Source organism: Dipodomys merriami, unplaced genomic scaffold, assembly GCF_024711535.1.
Source record: "Dipodomys merriami isolate MVZ:Mamm:240054 unplaced genomic scaffold, mDipMer1.0.p SCAF_3, whole genome shotgun sequence".
NCBI classification, from domain to species: domain Eukaryota; kingdom Metazoa; phylum Chordata; class Mammalia; order Rodentia; family Heteromyidae; genus Dipodomys; species Dipodomys merriami.
The window spans coordinates 45,289,261-45,313,908 of NW_027204492.1; the positions used below are offsets into that span (position 1 = coordinate 45,289,261).

Here is a 24,648-nt window from a genome sequence, read left to right on the forward strand (position 1 = left end):
TCAAAGACGCCACATAGGGTTCCCCTATGACCCAGCAATCCCACTTTTGGGCATTTGCTCTAACGTTCACAAACAAGACCACACTAAAGCTACCAGCACGACTATGTTTATTGCAGAATTATTTACTATAGCTAAGATATGGAGCCAACCCAGATGCCCCTCAGTAGATGAATGGATCAAGAAAATGTGGTATATAAACACAATGGAATTCTATGCCTCCATCAGAAAGAATGGCATGGCCCCATTTGTTAGGAAATGGAAAGGCTTGGAAAAAATTATATTAAGTGAAGTAAGTCAGGCCCAAAGTAACATAGGTCCCATGGTTTCCCTTATTTGCAATAACTAATATCTGTCTGAGTCAAGCAGAAAAGGTCAGATAAGTTGATGTTAGGGGAATGAACCCCAAGATAAGTATTCAAATGTTTTTTTTCCTTTCATGCAATTGTTTCTATCATATTTATGAAATGATTTCTATATTGTTTTGTATGTCCCTCCCCCACTGTATAACCCCTGCTTTTGCTGTGTTTGATGTTCATATAATTTGTGGAGGGGAAGGGAAAAAAAATCATTTAAGTGAGGATGCAGGTGGACTCACTGCAACAATGAGATGTACAAGTTATGTCGAAAAACGAACTTAACAACTTTGGTGGGGGATGGGGGGAGGACCAAGTTGGGGGAGGGGAGGAGTAAGGGAAGGGATGGGAAGGGGAAACAAGGAGGAGGCAACAATGCTTGATTAGAAATGTACTCATTATCTTGTCCATGTTATTGTAACTCCTCTGTACAGTATTCTCAGAATAAAAAAAATTAAATCTCCCCAAAATTAATCCTCAAAAGAACATCTGCCCAATTAACAAGTGTGCTAAAAAGGAGATATTTCTCTGAAGAGCAAATAAGAATGGCCAATAGACACATGAAGTAATGCTCAACATCTCTGACCATAAAAGAAATGTAAATCAAAACAACATTGGGATTCCACCTCACTTCAGTTAGAATGGTGATAATCAAGAAATCTAATAACAACAGATGTTGGAGGGGTTGTGGCCAAAACGGAATCCTGCTGTATTGTTGGTGGGAGTGTCAACTTCTTCAACAAATCTGGAAAGCAATATGGAGTTTCCTCCAAAGAATACACATAGAGTTCCCCTATGACCTAGCAATCCCACTTTTGGGCATTTACTCGAATGATAACAAACAAAACCATACTAAAGCTACCAGCACAACTATATTTATTGCAGCATTATTTAGTATAGCTAAGACATGGAACCAACCCAGATGCCTCTCAGTAGATGAATGAATCAAGAAAATGTGACACACAGACACACACACACACACACACACACACACACACACACACACACACACACACACACACACACACACACACACACACACACACATATATATCCATCCATCAGAAAGAATGACTCCATTCCATTTGTAAGGAAATGGAAAATCTTGGAAAAAATCATATTAAGTGAAGTAAGCCAGACTCCAAAAAACATAGGTCCTATGGTATTCCTTATTTGCAATAATTTGTATATGTCTAAGATAATCTAAGCAGATGAGCAGAATAGCTCAATAACTATGTACATAATACCACATATGATGATGCTAAGGAAAGTGAATTCCAAGACATGGACAGAAGAGGTTTTTCTTTGTTGTTGTTGATAATATACTTTGTGATTTTTTTTTGCTTCTTTTGTATGTTCTTTCTCCTGTGGAATAACCCCTTTTTGTCACTGTATTTGATTTTGGTACTCTGGTATTGTATATACGTTTATGTGAATTAGGGAAGAGAAGGGGAACAACAGAATGGTGAGACAAAAGACAAGTGGTGAAACCAATGCCACAGCAACATACACAAGACAATATGTATGAAAATACCTGTACAACTTAGGGTGAGGGGGCAGAAAAGAAAGAGAAAAATGAGAGTAGGGGGTAACAAGTTTGACAAGAAATGTACTTATTAACTTATTTATGTAAATATAACCCCACTGCACATTATCTTGACAATAAAAAAAGTTTAAAGAAAATGAGTTTACCAAAGAATGTCAACTCTCACGACTCTTATTCCTAAGATTACTGGAACGTTTAGCCATAATAAAGAGGCAAGTGAAATAAAATAATATGTAGGCAAATTGGAAGAAAAAAAACCCATCCCTGTTAACAAACTTTGACTTGTGAACTCAAAGTCAGTAAAATTAGAAGATCCAAAGTCAGCATACAAAATCAGTAAAATTGTATATACTAAGAACCAATTTGTTTAATGTTATGAAAGTAATCCCATACACAATAGATACAATTAAAATAAAGTGACTAGAAGTACATGTAATTAAGGCTGTAAAGCATATAAAAATAAAATATTGAAGAAGTGAAAAATAAAAAAAAATGGAAAGGTTTACAATATATATCGATTAGAAAAATTAAGGCTATTAAAATTGACACACTATCCAAATGACTTGCATAATCAACACAATTCCAATTGAATCCTCAGTTTTATCCTTTGTAGAAATAATAAATTTCATCCATCTTTATGTTAGAATTTCAAAGTGATAACATTTCACATGTCCTTATATACATATATTCTACCTTGATCATATTGAATCCTCTATTACTCTCTTTTCCCAAGCCTATGTTAATAAGTTGCATTCCACATAATGTATAAATAGACCATATTCTCCCTTCTTCACTGTCTCCAGTACTCTTTCCCTACCCACAGCTTCCTGTTTCCTAAATTCTATGTTACAGTGATGAAATGATACTGAAATAAAGTGATTTCTTTCCTTCTTATCATGAGAAATGTGAACTTTTTTTGGTTTTTGAACAATTTCATACTTTCACTTACAGTTATTCTAAGAAGTAAAAAAAATTGATATGTTTCTTTCTTTATCAACTTGCTAAAATACTCTGAAGAAATGCAATAGTCTTTTATTACAATAATACACATTATATTGAGATATCATTATGTTGTAATAATAAATATTCAAATGTTCTTTAAATGTGGTGAACAATGATCTATATCTGGATAACAATATTGTTTTGTACATAAAGTTCATATCCCCTTTACACAGAAGATCATTTAGGATCAACAGTACAAGCTAACATCAGTACATATGTCATTAAATATGTCCTGGAATTTCATTTTATAAACTTTATGAGAGAAATTTTAGGGAAATTATATTATCTTGCCAAAAATATAACTTATAAGGTGAAGAGATTTCAGTAATTATTACAATATTTGTATGCTTTGGCAATATACATTAAAAATATTATAAATGTCTCATCCATCATTCGATTATATATCTTTGTGTCAGATCTTATGTTCTTTTCCATATATTTCTTGTTATTCTCCAGTATGATTACCCCCATTCTCTTCTATGCGCTTTTTATATGTGCTACCATCACACCTTTAATAATATAAACACCTTAATGACTCGTATTTTTATTGCCATCTCAATTTCATCTTGAATTACTATATTCTATTTCTGATTGTCTATTTTAATTGTCTGTGAGATATGTTCAATCCACAAGTATTATTACTTATTCTTGTCCTTCGTATTTTCTTAGGCTTCCTCCTACAATGATTAGTTTTATCTTCCAGTTAATTGCCTTAACTAAGAACTTTCGCCAAATCTTTACTTCCTCTTTCTTTTTAATACACATAGTCTGGTTCATTTCAGTTATTCATAACTTATTTATGAATGCATCTGAACCTCTATTCCATTCCCATTGTCATTTTACTTCTCCTATTCAATTGTTCTATTAACAAGTTCACAAAGGATTCCCTGACTTCCATTTCTTAAAGAATGCCATCAAGACAATTGTTCGTGCTGAAAACAAAGATATCATAAGGCAAAGACTCCCAAATGCTCGTGCTTTGAAGTTTAAACTCTTTAACTTGGCATAGACTGTCCTTCCCAATTGTGACCTTGTTCTGTTTTTTTTTTCTGATTCAAAATATTATTGTATTTTACTTATTAAAAACTAAATTCCAGTTAGAAATTTCTTAACTATGTCATGTGCTTTTATATCTTTATATCATTGCAAGTGAAATAATGCCTTTTCTCCCTGTGCTCAAGGCCTGCTTTGTTATCACCTCTTTGAGGGAGCCTTCTCAGATTTACTCACGGTGTTTTCTTTTTCTTTCGCTTTGTGATACCACACATTGATCGTGCCTCTTTTATAGTATTTATAACATAACATCCATTTGATTGTAGATTATTTACTCTCTGTATATTATATACTTTCTAAATAGATAACTTACTCAGCTTTGTATTTCCAAAATTTCAAAATCATAAATGTTTATTAAATAAACAAATAATAACCAATGTCCCAGACCGTAATGGATATTTCTCTTTTATTCAGAGTTAGTAATGCATTGAATGCACATAATTTTGCATTGCTAATAGATAAAAAATGTTAAAGTATTCACTTCCAAAACTAATATTAGGGAAATACTAATATAGCAATAAAGCTATTTTTTTAAAATACACTGTCCAGACTAATTTTCTTCTATTTTTTCCTCTTTGAATTTGCATTTTGTGGATAGAACACTTATCAAGTTACCTTGTAGCTTTTCTTTTAATTAATTAGTAAAATTATTGTCAATTTAGCTGTAAAGGTGAGTTGGTATTATTGATATGGTAATTAAATATAAGATGATTAGTCTATTAAAGATGTAGTAATTGATTTCTTCCAAACATTGCTATGTATAGGTGACTGGTCAAATTTATATGAAATGAAACTTTTAATTACTTAACATTGGAATGCAGGTTTTATTTTTTCATAGAAGCTTTCTCTTTTTTCCTAAAAAATATAAGTGCTGTACTTTCTGTTTTAATTTAATTTAGAACAAGAACAACACTCAGGAAAGCTTTCATATGTTCATTGTGCACATAATAGAATCAAGAGATAATGTCAAGAAAGGAAAATGTAACTGTGAATAGGTTTTCTATTGCAAAGCACTACAAAATACTATTGAACAGGTTAACCATTTTGTGAGAAATTACCAACTACTATGAAAATTGGTTTTTAAATGGTTTAGAATGCTAAGTAAAAGAGGAATTTTACCACACTACAATTTTAATGAAAGATTTTTAACTACTATAAATCAAAATGATACTTCTTTCTTTGTACTGCTTGTTACTAAGATTACATACATAAATAAATCTGATATGTATATGCATGTATATATATTTTGCATGAACTAAATTACAGATCAGTGATGATTACAATGGGTGATTGCTGGTAAATATTTTTTGAGCTGTTTATTTAGTTCCTTCCTATAAATACACATTAACCCAAGGCTGGGGAGGTGGTTTAGTGATAGAATGCTTGTCTCACAGGCATGGGGCCCTGGTTTTATTCCTCAGCACCACATCAACAGAAAAAGCAAGAAGTGGTGCTTTGGCTCAAGTGGTAGAGCGTTAGCCTAGAGCTGAAGAGCTGAGGGTTTAGCACTCAGGACCAGAGTTCAAGCTCCAAGACCAAAAAAACCCCAAAAAACCCCACATTAACCAACAGGTCTTTCTGCTCTTTCCATAACAGTGATCAAATATAGTCCCTGCTAAGCTTAAAATTAATCTACCATCATCATAAAATTAAAATGAAATCCGAGCGCTGGTTGCTCATGTGTTCAACTCAAGCTGCTCAGGAGGCACAAATCTGAAGTTGGCAGTTTGATGCCAGCCCACTCAGAAAAGTCTGTGAGACTCTTATCTCCAACAAACTAGTCAACAAAACTAGAAGTGGCGCTGAGGCTCAACTGGTAGAGTGCAAGCCTTGAGCAAATGAAGCTCAGGGACAACAGCCAGGTCCAGATTTCTAGGCCCAGCACTAGCAAAAAAAAAAAGTAGATAAAAATTGAGACATAAAAGCACAGCTCTGTAAACACTGAAGTATAATCTAGATTTTCTCATTCTAGTAATTGCTTGAATAATGTCCTTTTAAATGCTGCTCGTCAGGGCAGGGAAGGTGGCTAAGTGGTAGAGTGCTTGCCGCGCATGCATGAGGCCCTGGGTTCCATTCCTCAGTACCACATAAGCAGAAAAAGCCGGAAGTGGCACTGTGGTTCACATGGTAGAGTGCTATCCTTGAGCTGAAGAGCTGAGGGACAGCACCCAGGTCAAGATTTCAGGCCCCATGACCAACAAAATAAAATAAGAATGCGGCTGGTCAAGTTGTATATGAGACCATCCTATATTTTAACAAGTAAACAATCTAATATTACTGAAGGAAAAACATATTAATATGGATTGGTTAGGTATTATTTGTGCTACAGAACATTATAGCACGCACTGTGATAAAAATACTGAAGACTACCTATCCTTAATATAGAATGTGTATAAAGATAAGTAAAAGAGCATAGACTAAAACAATGAAATTATAATTTATGATTGGTTATGTAAACTTGCTTTATTGATGCCTAAATGTCAAGATCAAATTAGTGTTGACGCAATGTATAATATGTGTGGAATACATTTATTACATTTGCTTTCAATATTTTAATTTTTATTGTTATTATAAATATGATACATAGAGCAGTTACAGTTACATATGTCAAGTAATTAGTACATTTCTTTTTGGAAAATGCCACACCTTCCCTTGCTCTCTCCCAGTTTTTCCTTCCTGCTCCCAAACACAAGTTACATAGTTCATTTTCAACATAGTTTCTAGTGAGTACAACTGTTGTATTTGTTTACCCTTTATTCCTCCATTTTTGTATCAATCTTATCCTCCTAAAGACAGATACTTTAATAAATAAGATGAAAAAAGAAAAAATAGCTTAGAGAAATAAACTTTTTTTTCCAATGCCTAGAATTTGTTTTGATAAATACTGTTTTATAAAGTCAGAGATATATAGGTATTGTGCCTGTATAATCTTCATCACACTGTGTATGAATGACTAGAGTCCTATACAATTTATTATGTCCTAGTGTATTTTAGATCTAGCTTCTACATATGAACATGTGATGTTTGTCTCACTGAGGTTGGCTTATCTCAATTAAGATGATTTGTTCTATGTCCATTCTTTTCCCTGAAAAATAGCATAATATTATTCTTTCTAATAGCTATGTAAAATTCCATTATGTTTAGATAGGTAGCACATTTTTTTAATCCATTCATCTATTGTAGGGCACCTGGGTTGTTTCTATAACTTGGCTTTCATTAATAATGCAGCAATGACCATGGGTGTGCAAATGTGCTTATTGTATCCTGGTTCGTGATGCTCAGGGTACATGTCCAGGAGTGTTACGACTAGGTTGTAGGGAAGGTCTAAGCTTAGTTTTTAGAAGTAACTCCAGACCACTATCCAGAATGGTTATACTAGTATACATTCTCATCAACATTAAAATGGGGTTCCTTCCCCAAGATAAGTATTCAAATGTTTTTACTTTCATGCAATTGTTTCTAACATATTTATAAGATGATTTCTTTGTTGTTTTGTATGTCCCTCCCCCACGGTATAACTCCTGCTTTCACTGTATTTGATGTTGGTATAATTTGTGGAGGGGAAGGGAAAAAACAAATTGTTTAAATAGGGATACAGGTGGACCCATTGCATCAATGAGATGTACAAATCGTTATGTCAAAAAACGAGTTTACAACTTTGGCAGGATTGGGGGGGGGGAGACGGGAAGGGGAAACAAAGTAGGAGGCAACAATGCTTGATAGCAATGTACTCATTATCTTGCCCATGTAATTGTAACCCCTTTGTACAGTATTTTCATAATAAACAATAAAAATTGAAATAGGATTCCTTTTCCCTCATATCTATGAAAATATTTGCTTCTCAAATTGAAACTTTTAACCATCTAACAGGTGAGATGTGTTCTTTTGATTTGCCTTTCTTTAATGGCCAGGATTGTAGAGCACTTCTTCATGTGTCTCTTTGCTATTATTACCTATTCTTGGAATCCAAAAGGTCTCTCCCTGGCTCTGTTGCCCATTTAAAGATTGGTTTCCTACTTTTGGGAGGGGCTAGGGTCTTGAGCATCTTGTTGTTGTTGTTTTGTATTACTGATAAAAATCTTCTCTCAGGGCTGCGAAGTTGGCTCAGTGGTAGAGCACTTGCCTTGCTATGCCTGAGGCCCTGGGTTCGATTCCCAGCACCACATAAGCAAAAAGAAAAAAGCCGGAAGTGGCGCTGTGGCTCAAGTGGTAGAGCACTAGCCTTGAGCTGAAGAGCTGAGGGACAGTGCCCAGGCCCAGAGTTCAGGCCCCACCACTGGACCCCCCCAAAAAAATCTTCTCTCAGTCTGTGGCTATCTTTCTAGATTATTAACTATGTCCTTTGTAGTGCAGAAACCTTTCATTTTGTCTTAATCCCATTTGTCAAATATCTCTGGTAACTGCTGTGCCCCTGGAACTGTTTTCAAGAAATTTCTGCCTATGACTATAAGTTTTAGTGTTTAGTTGCATCCTTAGGGTATTTACTTTCATTGCTTGTGTTTTCTTTATGTGCATGCTTAGAACTTTGTAGTTTCTTCTCAACAGTGCCTTTGCTCTATCCCAGAGGTACCGGTATGATGTGTTTTCATTTTCATTAAATTATAAGAGCTTTCTGCTTTCCTTCTTTATTTCTTCAGTGATCCACCAGTTGTTTAGTAGTGTATCATTTGCTTTCCATGTGTTTGAATGTTTTCTGCATCATGTTTTGTTGTTTAGAATTAATTTAATTCCACTATAATCAGATAGGATACGAAGAGTTATATGGAACCTTTTATAATTGTTGAGGCTTATTGGGTGTCTTAGAATATGTTCAATTTTGTAGAATATTACATGACTGCTGAGAAGAATGTAACTTTTTTGATTGTTGGGTGAAATAGTCTGTAGATGTTCATTTGTGTTTCAGTGTCATTTAATTCAGAAGATAATTTTCTAGTGTTTTGTTTGGTTGACCTGTCCTTTGGTGAAAGTGGAATGTTAAATTCTCCCTCATTATTATGTTGGCATCGATCATGTTTTGCAAGTCTAAGAGTATTTGTTGAATGTATTCATGTACTCCATTGTTTGTTGCATAAAAAATAACCACTGTGATTTCCTCTTCCAGGAACATTTCCTTTATTAATATGTAATGACCTTCCTTGCTTTTTTGTATTTATTTTATTTTTTATTGTAGAGGTAATGTAGATTGTTAGTTACATTAGTCAGATAATGAGGACATTTCATTTTGAACAGTGTCACCCCTTTCCTCATTTTGTCCAGTCTTTCCCCTTTTGTATTTATTTGAATGAGTAGTCTATTTTATCAGATAACAGTATGCATACTCCTAACATCTTGCAGGACCTATTACCATGAAGGATCTTTTTCCACTTCTTCACTCTGAATTTGTGTTCATTTTTATCTGTGAGATGTTTCTTGGAGACAACAATTGGTTAGATTTTGTTTTTTGATTCAATCTGCTGCTCTATGTCTTCTTTGAAGAATTGAGCCCATTGATGTTTAATGTTACTATGGAGAAATATGGTACGTTTTGTACCATTTAGTTGTTTTCCAATAGTTTCCTTCTTTCTGCTTCTTGTGTTTACTAAACTAGTTTTCTAGTGATTTTTATTCAATGCTGAGGTTCTTTCTGTTTTCATCAGATTGTATTTTTCCCTTTATTATCCTTTGTAGTTTTGGTTATGGGTTCATGAATTCCTTTATTTTCTGTTTGTCATGAAAGATTTTTATTCTGCCATCTTGGGCCCTCTCCATCTCAATTTTTATCATTTCTTGTCTTCTCTTGGTAGCACTCCAAGGTACAGAGTTGTAACTACAGAAGGTATTTTAGTATGAGAGTTGTTCATCTTGGAGAAGAGCCTTTCCCTATGCATGAGATTTACCTCTTCTGGCAGTGTTAATATTCATGTATAAATTGTTCATGTGTGACTGATTAGGAGAGAACATGTCAATATTAGAAAATAATAAGCTCTTTTTAATGCAGAGAAAAATGTAAAGTCCATATTCTAAATGAGGTCTTGATTAAAGAGTTTGCGAATGAAGCCAGGAATCTGTGACTCATGCCTGTAATCCTAGCTACTCAGAAGGCTGAGATTTGAGGATCTGAGGATAAACCATCCTGGGCAGGAAAGTCCTTGGGACTCTTATCTCCAATAAACCACCAGAAAACTGGAAGTGCTGCTGTGGCTCAAGCAGTATAGTGCTCACACTGAGCTGAAAAGCCCAAGGACAGCTTCCAGGCCCAGAGTTCAAGCCCCAGACCTGAAAAAAAAAGAGTTTGCAAATGAAACTTGTTTTAAAAACAGTAACATATATAATTACTTCAACATTCTACAATACACCGTAGAATATACAGAAATAAAACATAAAAACCTAATAAAGCAATGTTTCCCATTAGATTATAACTATTCAGCAAATTCTCTAGTAGCTTATTATAAAAATGTGGCTCAGTGGTAGAATGATTGCCTCGCATGCATGAGGCCTTGGGTTTGATTCCTCAGCACAAAATAAGCAGAAAAAGCCAGAAGTGGCACTGTGTGACTCAAGTGGTAGAGCCCAAGCCTTGAGCTGAGGAGCTGAGGGACAGCACCCTGGCCCAGAGTTCAGGCCCCATGACCTGTTATGTCTATCAATGAAAAATTATCTATTGAAATGTAGAATTTTGTTTATATACATTCACAAGAGACTAGTTTGAAACATACTTTATTTGGCAGATTATAAAATCAAATGGTTAGCATAAGGGTTATGGTCTTTTGTTCCTTCAAAAGCATAATCTGGGTGTGTGCACGCACTTGTGTGGGGTGGGGGGGGAGGAGCCCGGAGCAGCGCTGAGACCTGCGCAGGCAGCAGGGAGGGGAACAATGGCGGCCTAGGCACAGGACCGCCCAGCGGCAGAAGCACCGAGCGCAAAAAAAATTGTAGACTAAGAAGTCATGGATAGGAGAAGTGTGTCAGTGAAACAGAAAATGGAGATGCTTTCCTTGACCTGAAGAAGCTGCTGACCTCCAGATCCCCCCATCGCTATACAAAAGAGGAGCTCTTGGATATAATAGAAGGCCAGTGGGACTTTGCCTTCTCAGCCCAAAGTTAGTCGAAATCTTGAAAGCCATTTGATATCCCCTACTGAAATTCCAGGCCAAACTGTCTCGAAGAACATCCTGTAGGAACTTTTGGGTCAACCAGTTTAGAGACCTGCTTCTTCCAATCTTCTGAGTGGCCTTTGGGGAGCTTGGAACCTAACACCTCTTTACTGGGCCAAAGAGCACCCTCTCCTCCCATGTCACAGATGTTTCAAACTCGAGCAGCTTCAGCAGACTACCTTCACCCACGAATACCATCACCAATTGGTTTTGCACCAGGACCCCAGCAACTACTTGGAGACCCATTTCAGGGCATGCGCAAGCCCATGAGCCCTGCCACGGCCCAGATTATTCAGATGGAGTTGCAGCAGGGAGCTTTGGAGGGGCTGGCCCTACCACATGACCTTGTAGTCCAGGCAGCAAACGTCTACCAGCCTGGTTTTGGCAAACCACAGGTGGACAGAACCAGAGATGGATTCAGAAACAGGCAACAGCGAGTAAAGAAGTCACCAGCATCTGTGCACCTAGAGAATTCTTCATCCCCAATCCCTGCTGCTTCAATCACAAGCATGCTTTCTCCTTCCTTCACCCCTACCTCAGTGATCCAGAAGATGTACGAGAGCAAAGAGAAAATCAAGGAGAAAACAGTACCTGGAAAGGTGGCTGCTGGTGACGGTAAAGAGGATATTCTGAAGGCCAGTGAAGACAACTTGCTGTCCAATTCCATATCTAATGTGAATCAAGAGTCTTCGCCTACAACAAATCTAAAACTGTCAACATTACAGCGGCCTTCATGTTCCACCCCACTGTCCCAAACAAACCGTTACACTAAAGAACAAGATTACCGACCTAAAACAGCTGGGAGAAAAACACCCACCTTGGCATCCCCAGTTCCAGGAACACCTTTTCTCTGCCCCACCCACCAAGTTCCCCTTGTTCCCCATGTCCCTATTGTTCGGCCTGCTCACCAGCTCCACCCAGGATTGGTCCAGAAGATGCTGGCCCAAGGAGTACATCCACAGCATCTCCCAAGTTTGCTTCAAGCTGGTGTGCTTCCTCCTGGGCTGGACCTGACGCATTTACAGGGACTATCTGGCCCCATCCTGGGTCAGCCTTTTTACCCCTTACCTGCTCCTGCTAACCATCTCCTCCTAAACCCTAGTCATAGAACACCTCTACATCTGGCAATGATGCAACAACAGCTCCTGCGCTCAGTTCTGCATCCTCCAGGCTCTGGATCCCAGGCAGCAGCTGTCAGCGCACAAACAACTCTTCAGAATGTGCCCAGTCAGTCAGGCCTGCCGCACATGCACTCCCAGTTAGAGCATCGCTCCAGTCAAAGGAGAAACTCCCCTGTGGGCCTTGCCAAATGGTATGGCTCAGATGTGCTGCAGCAGCCCCTACCCTCCATGCCTGCCAGTCATCAGTGTAGATGAGTTGGAGTACCGACAGTGAGGGCACGGCAGGCAGGCAGGCTCACACACATCTGGACCTCTATGGTGGCAACCTGGGCAGGACAATGCTGCTTCATCTTGGGTTGGTTTATAGGCTTTTACTTTGGAACACTCCAGGTGAAGCTCTGTAGGGAACCCACACACTTAGCTTGGTCTCACATGATAGAACGATCTTAACCAATGTAGGAGCAGAACCTACATGGTCTAAATACAGGATGCACAGTGCTGTCAATCCTGAAAATTCTTTCTTTTTGTAAGGTATATGAATGATGTGCTGGTGTCTTCATTAAGAGGCAGCACCTAAGGGTTCTGAGGAAATAAAATGTATAGACCCTTATGTACAGATCTGTGTATAAACTTTTGTACATACATACAGTATAGCTTTTTTGAACTTATACAGCTGTACATAAAAGTAGCTTATACTAGTTAAGCCTGTGTCAACTGTTTTTTTCTTTTTTTCACTTGTACATTTGGGACTTTTGTTTGATTAAAGTTGCATATGCTAAAAAACAAAAAAAAGCATAATCTGGTGGTTATATTTGAGTTTAGGCTAAGTTTTTTCAGAATCAGCAATATAAAAATGTATATTTTACCGGACACTGGTGGCTCACGCCTGTAATCCTAGCTACTCAGGAGGCTGAGATCTGAGGATCGCGGTTCAAAGCCAGCCCGGGCAGGAGAGACCGTGAAACTCCTATCTCCAATAAACCACCAGAAAACCAGAAGTGGCGCTGTACCTCAAGTGGTTGAGCGCTCGCCTTGAGCTGAAGAGCTGAGGGACAGCACTCAGGCCCAGAGATCAAGCCCACAACTGACAAAAAAAAATGTATATTTTAATTCAGATAACAATCTTTCTTAAAATGTAAAACTTACCTTCAAACTCAAGTTATAATTGTGAATGTAGGACTAAGGCAATTACAGGAACACTATTTTTTGAATGTGAAAAAATATGCTTACTTACATTTAGACTTAAGTACAAAAGAAAAACAATTCAATTTATTTTTATATTAGAACAATCTAATATAGTGCATTACAACTCAAATTCACAAGGAGAAACAGTCATAAAGGGATTGCTGTAAAGGAAATTTTAAAAATACAAACAAATGTGTGCCAGTGACTCATGCATATAAACCTAGTTCCTCTAGTGGATGAGATCTGAAGATCACAGTTTGAACCCAGCTCATGCAGAAAAGTCTACAAGATTCTTATCTCTAACTTCCAAAAAAAATGAAGTGTGTCCGTAACTCAAGTATTAGAACAAGTGCTTTGAGCATAATAATTTAAGGGATAGCCTCTGGGCTCTGACATCAAGTTCCAGGAATGGCGTGCATGCTTGCTTGCACACACACACACACACACACACACACACACACACACACACACACACACACACACACACACACACACTAATGTAAACAAAGGAAAGGATTTAGTGGCAGGAATTGAGAAAAGAGTGTAGGCAAATAATGCAGGCCATGGATCTTCTTTATAGAAATGTAATTTACTTTTATCACTTATTCTCATTCGTTTCAGATGTACGTACTTTCATTTTGTAGGTTCTTACCTGAATGATCACAATGGAAGAAAGATAATGGTGGTTAAATTTAAATATGAGCATGCAGTGTTCCAGACATTAATCATTTTTAGGTACTAAATTGTTTCATCTTTATAGCAATTTTATGAGACAAGATGATATTTAAGTCCTAATTTGATAGATATAGAAACAGAGGCACAGAAAGTTCAGGCTGCCTGCCTAAATGGTAAAGGTAGAATCTGAATCTATATGAGGGTTTGAATAAAGGCAAAATGGTTACAGAAACAGTAGAAGTTATCACTAGAGACTATGACTCTGAACTACTCATAGTCATTGCCAATTGTTTGATTGTGAATGTTTCAAACAATAAGAAAATATATATCTTTTCTTCATGCTTTTCATTTTGGAAGAAATATGTGGTATTTCATACACAAAATTTTCTGGGTAGAGAAGGTAGAAGATGGCAGAGATGTAGCTGGAGTCTAATTGATTGCCCCATTCATAAGGAAATGGAAAGACTTGGAAAAAATAATATTAAATGAATTAAGCCAGACTCAAAGAAACAGGCTCCATGGTTTCCCTCATCTGTAATAATTAGTATGTTTCTAGGATAGAGTAAAGGATCACAGTAGCTCAGTAGCTATGTACATATGACCATATGAAATTATGCTAATTGAAATGAATTGTAAGATATGGAAAGAAGAGGGTTATTTTTGTTTTTGTTTCATTTTTTAATGTATTTTGTGAAGTTATTTTTTTTCCTTTCTTTCCCTTTTGGTTTATCATCTATTCTCACTCTTTTTTTTAAAGCATAAATAAAATTTATTTTTATTTATTTTTAAATAAGTTTTTATTGTGAAAATACCATACAGAGAGGTTACAATTACATGAGCAAGGTAATGAGTACATTTCTTATCAAGCATTATTGTCTCCTCCTTTTTATTTCCCCTACCATCCCTGCCTTCCCATCTCCATGACTTCTCACTCTTTTTGATTTTGGTACCTCATGTCCTGTATATAAGTTTATTCAATTTGGGGAAGGGAAGGAGAATAACAGAATGAAGAGACAGAACAATTGATGAACCAATTCAACAGTGATACAAGACATTATGTTGGAAATGAAATTAACTATTTAGGAGGAAATTGTTGGGAATTAGGGAATGTGGGAGAAAAAGGAGTGAGGGGGTAACAATGTTTGACAAGAATTGCATTCCTTACCTTACTTATGTAACTGTCACCCCTCTTTTTTTTTCTTTTTTTTTTCTTTTTGGTCCGGTCATGGACCTGAACTCTGGGCCTGGGCACTGTCCCTCAGCTCTTCAGCTCAAGGCTAGCTCTCTACCACTTGAGCCACAGTGCCACTTCCGTCTTTTTTTTCTGCTTATGTGGTGCTGAGGAATAAAACCCAGGGCCTCATGCATGCAAGGCAAGCACTCTACCACTGAGCCACCTTCCCAGCCCAATGTCACCTCTCTTTATATCACCTTTACAATGAAAGAAAAATTTAAAAGAAATTTTCTGTTTGTTATGCTTAAAAATTTTCAATTGAATGCTTATTTTAGAAGGGATAGAAATGAAGTTCATTTAGAAATTACATATCAATATATTCATCAATTCTAACACATTGCGTTCTTTGAGTCTTATAATACCAGATCCTGGTTAATAGAACCTAATATTTAGCAATTACAATAGTCAAAGTGGAGAATTAATATTTGTCAACAAATTTTTGCAGTAACATTTAGTGTAAAAGAACCATGAGAACTTAAGTGAGAGATGGACTGAACTAGAGTATATTAAATTGGAGAGAAAAACTCAAAGATTAGATTAAAATTGATATCTAAGAGGGGATCAGTGGTAAGCAAGACAACAAAAACAGGTAAAGAGTATTGAAAGGACATGATACATTGCATACATATTCATATATGTTTATGTATAGCTATATGTCTACATCTATACCTATACCTATATCTACATTCATATAATAATGAAACTCACCAAACACTGTCTGAGAACAGGTTGCAGAGGGGACGGAATGGACAATGGAAGATGGAAGGGGAGAAATTTTTCAAAATGCAATCTGAGCCATATAGGCATTATCATATGAAATTATCTCCTACACAAAATTAAATGGAAAAGTAGATGTTATAAAATAGCTTCTTTATTTGTCTCATTCCATTGAATCTAATGATAATTTAGACACAGCTAAAAGTATGTTTTTAAAACAATCCCATCCTATAATTAATTTGTCCCTGTATCCCTATGCTTTCTCTAGCAGTCAAAATTGTCTTCCTCTTGGTCTTGGGCATCTACTGCTCAAAGCATACATCTTAGCTTAACTACCATTTTCTGAGAGTCCTCCCTTGTCATTGTCATTGCAGCTCAAGTAGCCAACAGTACCTAAATTCATTATTTGATTACCTATATTACTTCCTCTATAATGCTTATCCACTTCCTTGAAATATGGGACTAGGACTGTGTCTAGGGTGTTTTTTTTTTCTTTTTTCTTTTTTTGTCAGTCATGGGGCTTGAACTCTGGGCCTGGGCACTGTCCCTCAACTCTTCAGCTCAAGGCGAGAGCTCTACCATTTGAGCCACAGCGCCACTTCCGGATTTCTGGTGGTTTATTGTAGATTCAGAGTCTCACTGACTTTCCTGCCCTGGCTTACTTTGAACCGTGATCCTCAGATCTCAGCTCAGATTGCAGGCGTGAGCCACCAACGCCCAGCTATCAAGTTTTTTTTTTATATAGATACAGTAACTGGAATATTTCTGACGCATAACATGCATAATGAAAAACGTGTCACACAGTTTAATGAGCTATTATTAAGTAGTTAATTTTGTATTTCTACGTTGAATCTCCATCAAACTTAAATTAATAAATTGTCATTTACCTTCAGGTTTATTCATTTCTTTGGTTCTTAACACTTACACTTTCCAAAGTTTTTGAAATATTATTATAAAATACAACAATTTTCCATTTTAATTATAAAGTTCAATATATCTGACAAATTATACATTTGTATAAAAACCAAGGAAATTTTAGCCCATTGGAATCAATTGTACTTATTTGCATATAGGTGATATATTACAGAATTTTTATCGCTATAGTTTAATTTTTCTCCTTCTACAAGTTAAAATACAATGTGAATTCTTTTGTTTGACTTCTTTAATGTAATGGTTTCTAAGACTTATATTATTGTACATGTTGGTCAGTTGTTTTTCATGTCTGAGTAGTTTCACATGTACGAATATACTATTATGAACTGTATCCTGTTTGGAATACTATGAAGAAAGTTTTTGTGAACATTTATGCAAAAATATTTAGTGAAAAAAACTAAAGGATTAAACACTTGTTGAATCATGTAATAGTAATTTCTAGTTTTCTGTAAATAAATGAGCATCTTTACATAATACAATACACAAGTAATCTATTTCTTACACATTTTCACTACCATTTTGTATTACCAAATGCTAATTTCTATACTCTTAGTGTGTGATAAGTAGTATCTCTTTGGTATTTTTATTATTTTTTCATGAATGAAGATATTTACTATCTACTGAAAAGCTTATTGTCCATTAAAACACATAATCATTTTAAAGTTTTCTTATAGTAATTAAAACTGACTAGGGCAAGATTTTTAAGACAAAGGCAACAGAATATTCCTCAATAAGAAAAAAAATGTGCTGGTCCTGGGTCTTAAACTCAAGGCCTGAGCATTTGTGCTCAAGTCTAGCACTCTACTACTTCAGTTTCAGCTCCACTTCTGGATTTTGGTGATTAATTGGAGATTGAGGTCTCTTTCCTGCCTGGGTTGACCTTGAACCATGATCCTCAGATATCAGCCTCGTAAAAATAGCTAGGATTAGAAGTATTAACAATCAGGGCCAACCCTCTCATAAATGTCTTTTAAAATACAGTTGAGTAAATCTAATCCCAAGGTCCTTATACTATTGATGCAGCAGAAGCAGAGTGAGAGAATAACTATTAATTATCCTATTATTGGCATTAAAGGTAGAGCAAATGAACATGGTTATGCTAGAAGCTTTAGTGTGGCCTTGTTTGTGTGCTATTGGATAAATACCCAGCAATGGAATTTGTGGGTCATAGGTAAATTCTATGTTTAGTTTTTTGAAGAACCTCCATACTGCCTTCCAAAGTAGTTGAACAAGCATACATCCCCACCAACAGTGTAATAGAATTCCTTTTTGGGAATATCCACACCAGCATGTTTCATTGTTAGTTTTCTTGATATTGACTATTCTAACTGGGGTGAGGTGCAATCTCAGTGTTGTTTTGATTTGACTTTCATTTATGGACAGAGATGTTGAACATTTCATCATGTGTCTTCTGACCATTTTCATTTCTTCTGAGAATTTTCTCTTTAAGTCATTAGTCTATTTATTGACTGGGCTGTTGTTTCTTTGAGGATTTATTGGGGGCATAATTTTTTAGCTCAAAGTACATTTTGGGTATTATACCCTTATCTGATGTATAGCTGGTAAAAATATTTTCCAATTCTGGAGGTTTTCTATTTAGCTTGTTAGGTATGTTCATGGTAGCATTATTTATCATAGCCAAGATATGAAATCAGCCCAGATGCCCCTCAATGATGAACAGATCAAGAAAATGTGATTCACATAGAGAATGACATTCTACTCACACATGAGAAACAATGATACTGTACCATTTGTAAGAAAATGGAAAGACTTGGAAAAATTATATTAAGCAAAGTAACTCAGACCCAGAGAAATATAGGTTGAATGGTTTCTATCATTTTTGATAGCTAGAATATGCCTATAAATCTACAACAAAACACATTGCTTGGTAAACAAGGGATTAAAAATGAATTAACTGAAATGTAATAGACTCTATGGAGAGTGCAAGTAGTACAATTCTTTAAAAAGTCTAAGTCAAGGCCCAACAGAAGAAGTACTAGGACGTGATACTTGCAAGAGGGGAGAGGTGTAGAAGAATGAAAGGGGAAAGAGATAAGCAGGCAAAAATGTATTGTATGTACCACAAAATTGAGAAATGTAAGGGAAGTGTTGGGTCAAAGAGGGTGATAGATTGAAATGATGACACAGATCAAAATGCATTGTATGTATAAACTGTTTTGTTAAGTTTCAAACAAATTCAATACATAACCTAAAATTAAGTAAAAGAAGGGATGGGTTGGAAGGAGTGGGTGAGAATGTTGACAAAGATGCACCATATGCATACACTGCTTTGATGAAAGGCAATTCCTTTGTACACCTATTAAAGATAACAGAAAAAAGGTACATAGAAAATGGTTATGACATATAATAATTGCACATACTTATGAGGCACAGAATGTTAACAGAAGTATATGTGAAAAATAATTGTCATATCAGTGCAATTGGTATATCTATTGCTTCAAGCATTCATCATTTCTTTGGAACACTCAGAATCTCCTCCACTAGCTATATTAAAATACATAATTAATTGTTGTCAACAGTAATTATCTTGTTATTATAATACATTATAAATTATTTTTTCCTATTCATTTGTTCCCTAGCATTTAACTCTCTAAGTACCCACTCATTTTCCTGAAGACTGGTGTCTTTAAAATTTTGATCAGGTTTGCTTTTACTCTTTTGATTTCTGTTGTCTTCCCTTGTCCAACGAATCCTTGTCAACTCCAAAGATGAAAAGATATTCTGCTGCTTTACATTTAATATTCTATTTTATTCGTTTTTGTTTATAGTTATTATGAAGTTAATTTAATATATAATATGAAATACTGAACAAAATGTCATTGACAATATGTAAGCAAACAAATGTGGCCTTTCAGATATGTCTAAAGTTCTTAAGATTGTTCTAGTTTATTTCAAATGAGTTCGTATACGTTTTAATAAAATTTCAATAGGTGTAACACGTTTGACAAGAAATGTACTTATTAACTTGCTTCTGTAACTGTAATCCCTCTGTACACCACACTGACAATAAAAAATTAAAAAACTTTACTTATACACATTAATGTAATATGGTAATCATATGCCATAAAAGTATTCTTTTTTTCCTATAAGATTAAAACATAATTATGTCAACACTGTACAAAATTCCATGGCATGTTGGATATGGTAGATAAATCAGAGTTTGGAAAATTATTCTGCTTGTACCTAACTTCTAAATAAGTTATAAAATCCCTACATAGTTTTTAGAAGATAATCCCTGTGCAGATTCCATTTTGATTTCTATTTTTGCCAATAATTCTGAATTTCCAAATAGTATTATTTCCTTTTTTCATTTGTGAAAATTACATTTATATACCCAACAGAAACTATTTTTCTTGAACAATTGGCAAATATGATTGCCACCAAGTTACTGGAAAATTCTTTTTGCTTTGGTTATATTAGACATTGAACCAATCTGTCACTTGAGCCACAACTCTAATCCTTTGAATTTAGCCTGATTTTTAGATAATGTCTCTCAATTTTGCCCTAGACTTGCTTTAGACTTCCATTTACCTACCTCTGCTTCTTTAGTAACTGACACTAGCTTGCTTTTTTGTTCACCCATTTTCCTGATTCTGTGCCCTTCTCCTAGCTTCCCTCTTATGTGCACATGTATATAGCCTATATGGGGTAAGAACATAGAGTCATCTAAAAATGTTGCGACAAATTAAGATGTCCTTTGCCTCTTGAGTCCTGTTTAATTTGTCATATCTCATTGTATTTTGAATGTAGCATCTGCATATCAGGGAAAGCATGTGCCATTTGTCTCTCTGATCTTGCCTTATTTTTGCTCAACAAGGTTTGTTCTAGTTCCATCCATTTCCGTATGAATGCCATTCCATTGTTTTATCCTTTCTGAGTAATATTCCATAGTATATACATTCCACTATTTTTGGATACATTCATCTGTAGAGGGGCATCTGGGTTTTTCCAGATCTTACGTATTGTTAACAGTGCAGTAATGAACATGGAGGTTCATGTGTTCTCCTACCCTAGTTCCTGTTGTTCAGGGCAGATGTCTAGCAGTGGTATGGCCGGGTGATAGGGAAGGTCTATGTTTAGTTTTCTGAGGAACCTCCTTTTGCATATATATGCATATAGATAGATGATAGATAGATTCCGTTTTGATTTCTATTTCTGCTAGTAATTCTGAATTTCCGACTAGTATTATTTGTTTTTTTTTTCTAGGAAAAATATTCCCTTAGTATTTTTAATATGCAGTTCTGAAGAAAGTACAATGTAGTTTTCATTTATCTGAATATATCTTCAATATATATTTCCTTTTCAAGTATATTTTAATAGAGCTAATTCTGGACTGATTTTAATTTTTGCTATGTAGTTTTTGAAAGACATTCTACCGATGGGTTCATGTTTCTGATGAGATATCAGTGATTATTGGAATTACTTTTCCTGAATATGCGATGTGCCAATTTTTAGAATTTCAAGATTATTTTTCTATTTATTATTCTTAACTACTGTGTTTATGGTATGTTCACATGTGGCTATAGTTATATATTTTATTAAAATTTCCTGTATTTGTAAATCTATATACTTTTGTCAAATCTGAAAATATTAAATTTTTATTTTTTAAATTTTATTTTATTGTAAAGATGCTGTACAGAGGGGTTACAGTTACATGAGTAAGGCGATGAGTTCATTTCTTGTTGAACATTGTTACCCCTTCCTTTGTTGTTCTCCCACTATCCCCTCCTCCACCTCCCTCATTCCTCCCTCTCTCCCAAAATTGGAAAGTTCATTTCCAATATACTCTCTTGTAAGTATCATTGTTGCAATGGGTCAGTCTGTGTCCTTATTTCAACATTTTGTTATTCCCCTTCCCCTCCCCAAATTAGACAAATGTACATACAAGAAGTAGGGTATCAATATCAAGTACAGGGACAACAGGGGATATACCATAGGGGGAAGAATATACAAAGGAAAAAAACACGTAGTACATTAAAAACAACAACAATATTTTAATATTTGCTCTTCTAATTTTAGGCTGCCAATTGCATGTGTGTTAGATACTGGGCATTGTGCCATGATTATTTCAGGCTTTTATGAGTTTTCTTCAGATTTTTCTTCTTAGTTCTTTGTATTGGAAAATTTGTATGCTCTATCAATATTAAATTAGTCCTTTGTAATGTGTTGTTGAACTCACCAGTGACTCTTTAACATTTAAATTATTGCAGAGTTCATAGAATTTTCTTTGGGAGTTTGTATATCTGTACTCATAATTTTCACTTAGTATAGGTCTATTATTCTTTGAGAACAGGAATATATTTATAATAGCTGATATAAAATACTTCGGTGAAAAAAACATTGATCATCACAGTTCTGATCTTTATTGCCTAACTTCACACATATAAAACTTGGGGACTTTCCCTCTATCTAGCTACTTTAAGGAACACATCTTCCTTATTTTATTTTGCCTATTTAGTACCAAACTCTATCGTATCAAACTATATTATGTTCAAGGCAGTAAGGCTTCAAATTTTCTACCTGAATTTTAGCTATCAAACATAGCCCAGGTTAGATATTACTCTCTGCCTTAAAGATGTGAAAAAGAGGGTAATTTAGCCAGTGTAGTGATCTTCTTCCAAATGCCTTAAAATAATTTTTAATCTGTAATTTCCAAAACAATTTTTTCCATCAACAGAAGAGGTATTTATGTTTCTACCTATGAAAATTTATTCTGTAATAGCATTACATAAATGTCAGTTTTTACATATGGATTTCATTTTTTATGCAAAATATGAAGTATATGTGGAAAGCTTGTCATACCCCAGAAAGAGCAGTATTACTGCTTGTTATTGTTTTCCAATATGTTGAAATCTAGTAGAATCAATGAAGACATGCATTGATCACAACTCAGATTAATGAATGCCTCTAAAAATAATTGGACAGTTTCTGAAATATTTCTTGTGAATTTATTTTTGCCTATACTTAAGAGTAGAAAAGTAAAGATACTACTTCTGTGGAAAGTTTTCTACTTATGAAAGTATTTAAAATGTATTCTTTCAGAATATTTTACACTAGATATTACAAAGTCTTAATGCAGCTTCTAGTTTTTGTAGAAAGGTCATATGAAAAGTAATGACAGTGTCTAAATATATATCCTTATTAGACTTTGGTGGATATAAAGATGATGCAATATATTATTTAAATATGTTTATCTGAATTAGGGAAGGGAAGGAGAACGACAAAATAGTGACACAAAGGAAAAAGGGAGAACCAATGCAACAGAGATACTCAGAAGACAACATGTTGTGAGGGCATTGGGTAGTAGGGAAAGTGGGAGAAAAACGATGGAGGGCGTAGAAAGTTCAACGAGAAACGTGCTCACTACCTTACATATGTAACTGTAACCCGTCTGTAATCACCTTTACCATAAAATTAAATTTTAAAAAATTCATCTTTTAGCTACTCATTTGAGACTGGAAAAGTATATAAATACATCTCTTCTTTAGCATCCTTTCAGCTTCGACGGGGAAACAATAGTGAATTGTAGTGTACTTATACAACAGCATGGCTTATCTGTGGGTATATCTTAAGAAATTTAGAGTTATCCAATTGTGGCCCTATTCTTATTTTTCTCAGAATCTTCTCTCATTTTTCTCTTTAGCATTTTCTTAGTGCTATTCTTTGTCTGTTCATCTTTTAAGTCTTCAACCTTGGTTTTAACTTTGTTTTACTTTCTCTTCTTATTCAGATGCTTGAAGGAATCTTGTATAATAATTTGTTATGTTGAATGAGCATGAGTAAAGGTGATAGATAAAGGGATGGTGAACTCACTGGTCTATATACTGTTTCTCCAGAGGATACTATTGGCCTGATATTTGCATCTGAAAACATTGATATAGCCGGCTTCATGGCACTTAAATGCTTGGAAGAGTAAGATTTAAAGAAATGTGGTTCAAGGCTAATCCAAGCACAAGTTTATCTTGATATAAAAAGCTAGGCATGATGTTATCCACTTCTCATCATAGCCATTCAGAAGTGATAATAGGAGAAACATAATCCAGTCTGGCCAGAGCACCAAATTGATAGCCTATCTGAAAAATATCAAAAGCATAAAAGGCTGGGATCAAGACTCAAGTGGGAGAGCATCTTCCTGTTAAAAGAAAAGATTCTGAGTTCAAGCTCTAGCACTACATTAAAAATAAATATGTAAACAAATAAATGTCAGTAGTAATTCCCTGTTTATGAAAAATAATTGAGGTATTATTAAATGTCTCTAGAGAGAAATGATTCTCCCGATTAAGAATCCTAGGTAATGCCCATATGAGTCAACAATAGAACTTGAGTTTCATTATGACTTTAAAATAAAATCAGTTTCGATGAATTCATATTCCAAATGATGATTCTCTGTGTTTATTTATTACTGCATTATTTGTTAGTATGGAAATGTACAGTTATTAAACCAACTCATTACTTTCTGAGCATAAATATCCCACATTTTATGTAATTAGTAAATTGTATCATTATATCAAAATTTTACTTTTCATTTTGGTAAATAAATTTGAAAGATTGCTGTGGCTGAAGTGGTAGACTTCCAATCTTCAGCAAAAAGCCAGTTTCAGGCCATGAGTTCAAGGTCCAGTACCAGCCCACAAAGAGAAATATATTTGTATAAAATTTAATAATTTCAGCTTTT

At 35.1% G+C, this 24,648-nt stretch overlaps 1 pseudogene; it reads left to right on the forward strand.

Moving 5' to 3' along the window:
• Window positions 1-4,345: 4,345 nt before the first annotated feature.
• LOC138839786 (eukaryotic translation initiation factor 4E transporter-like) lies at window positions 4,346-12,482 on the forward strand (annotated as a pseudogene).
• Window positions 12,483-24,648: the final 12,166 nt, after the last annotated feature.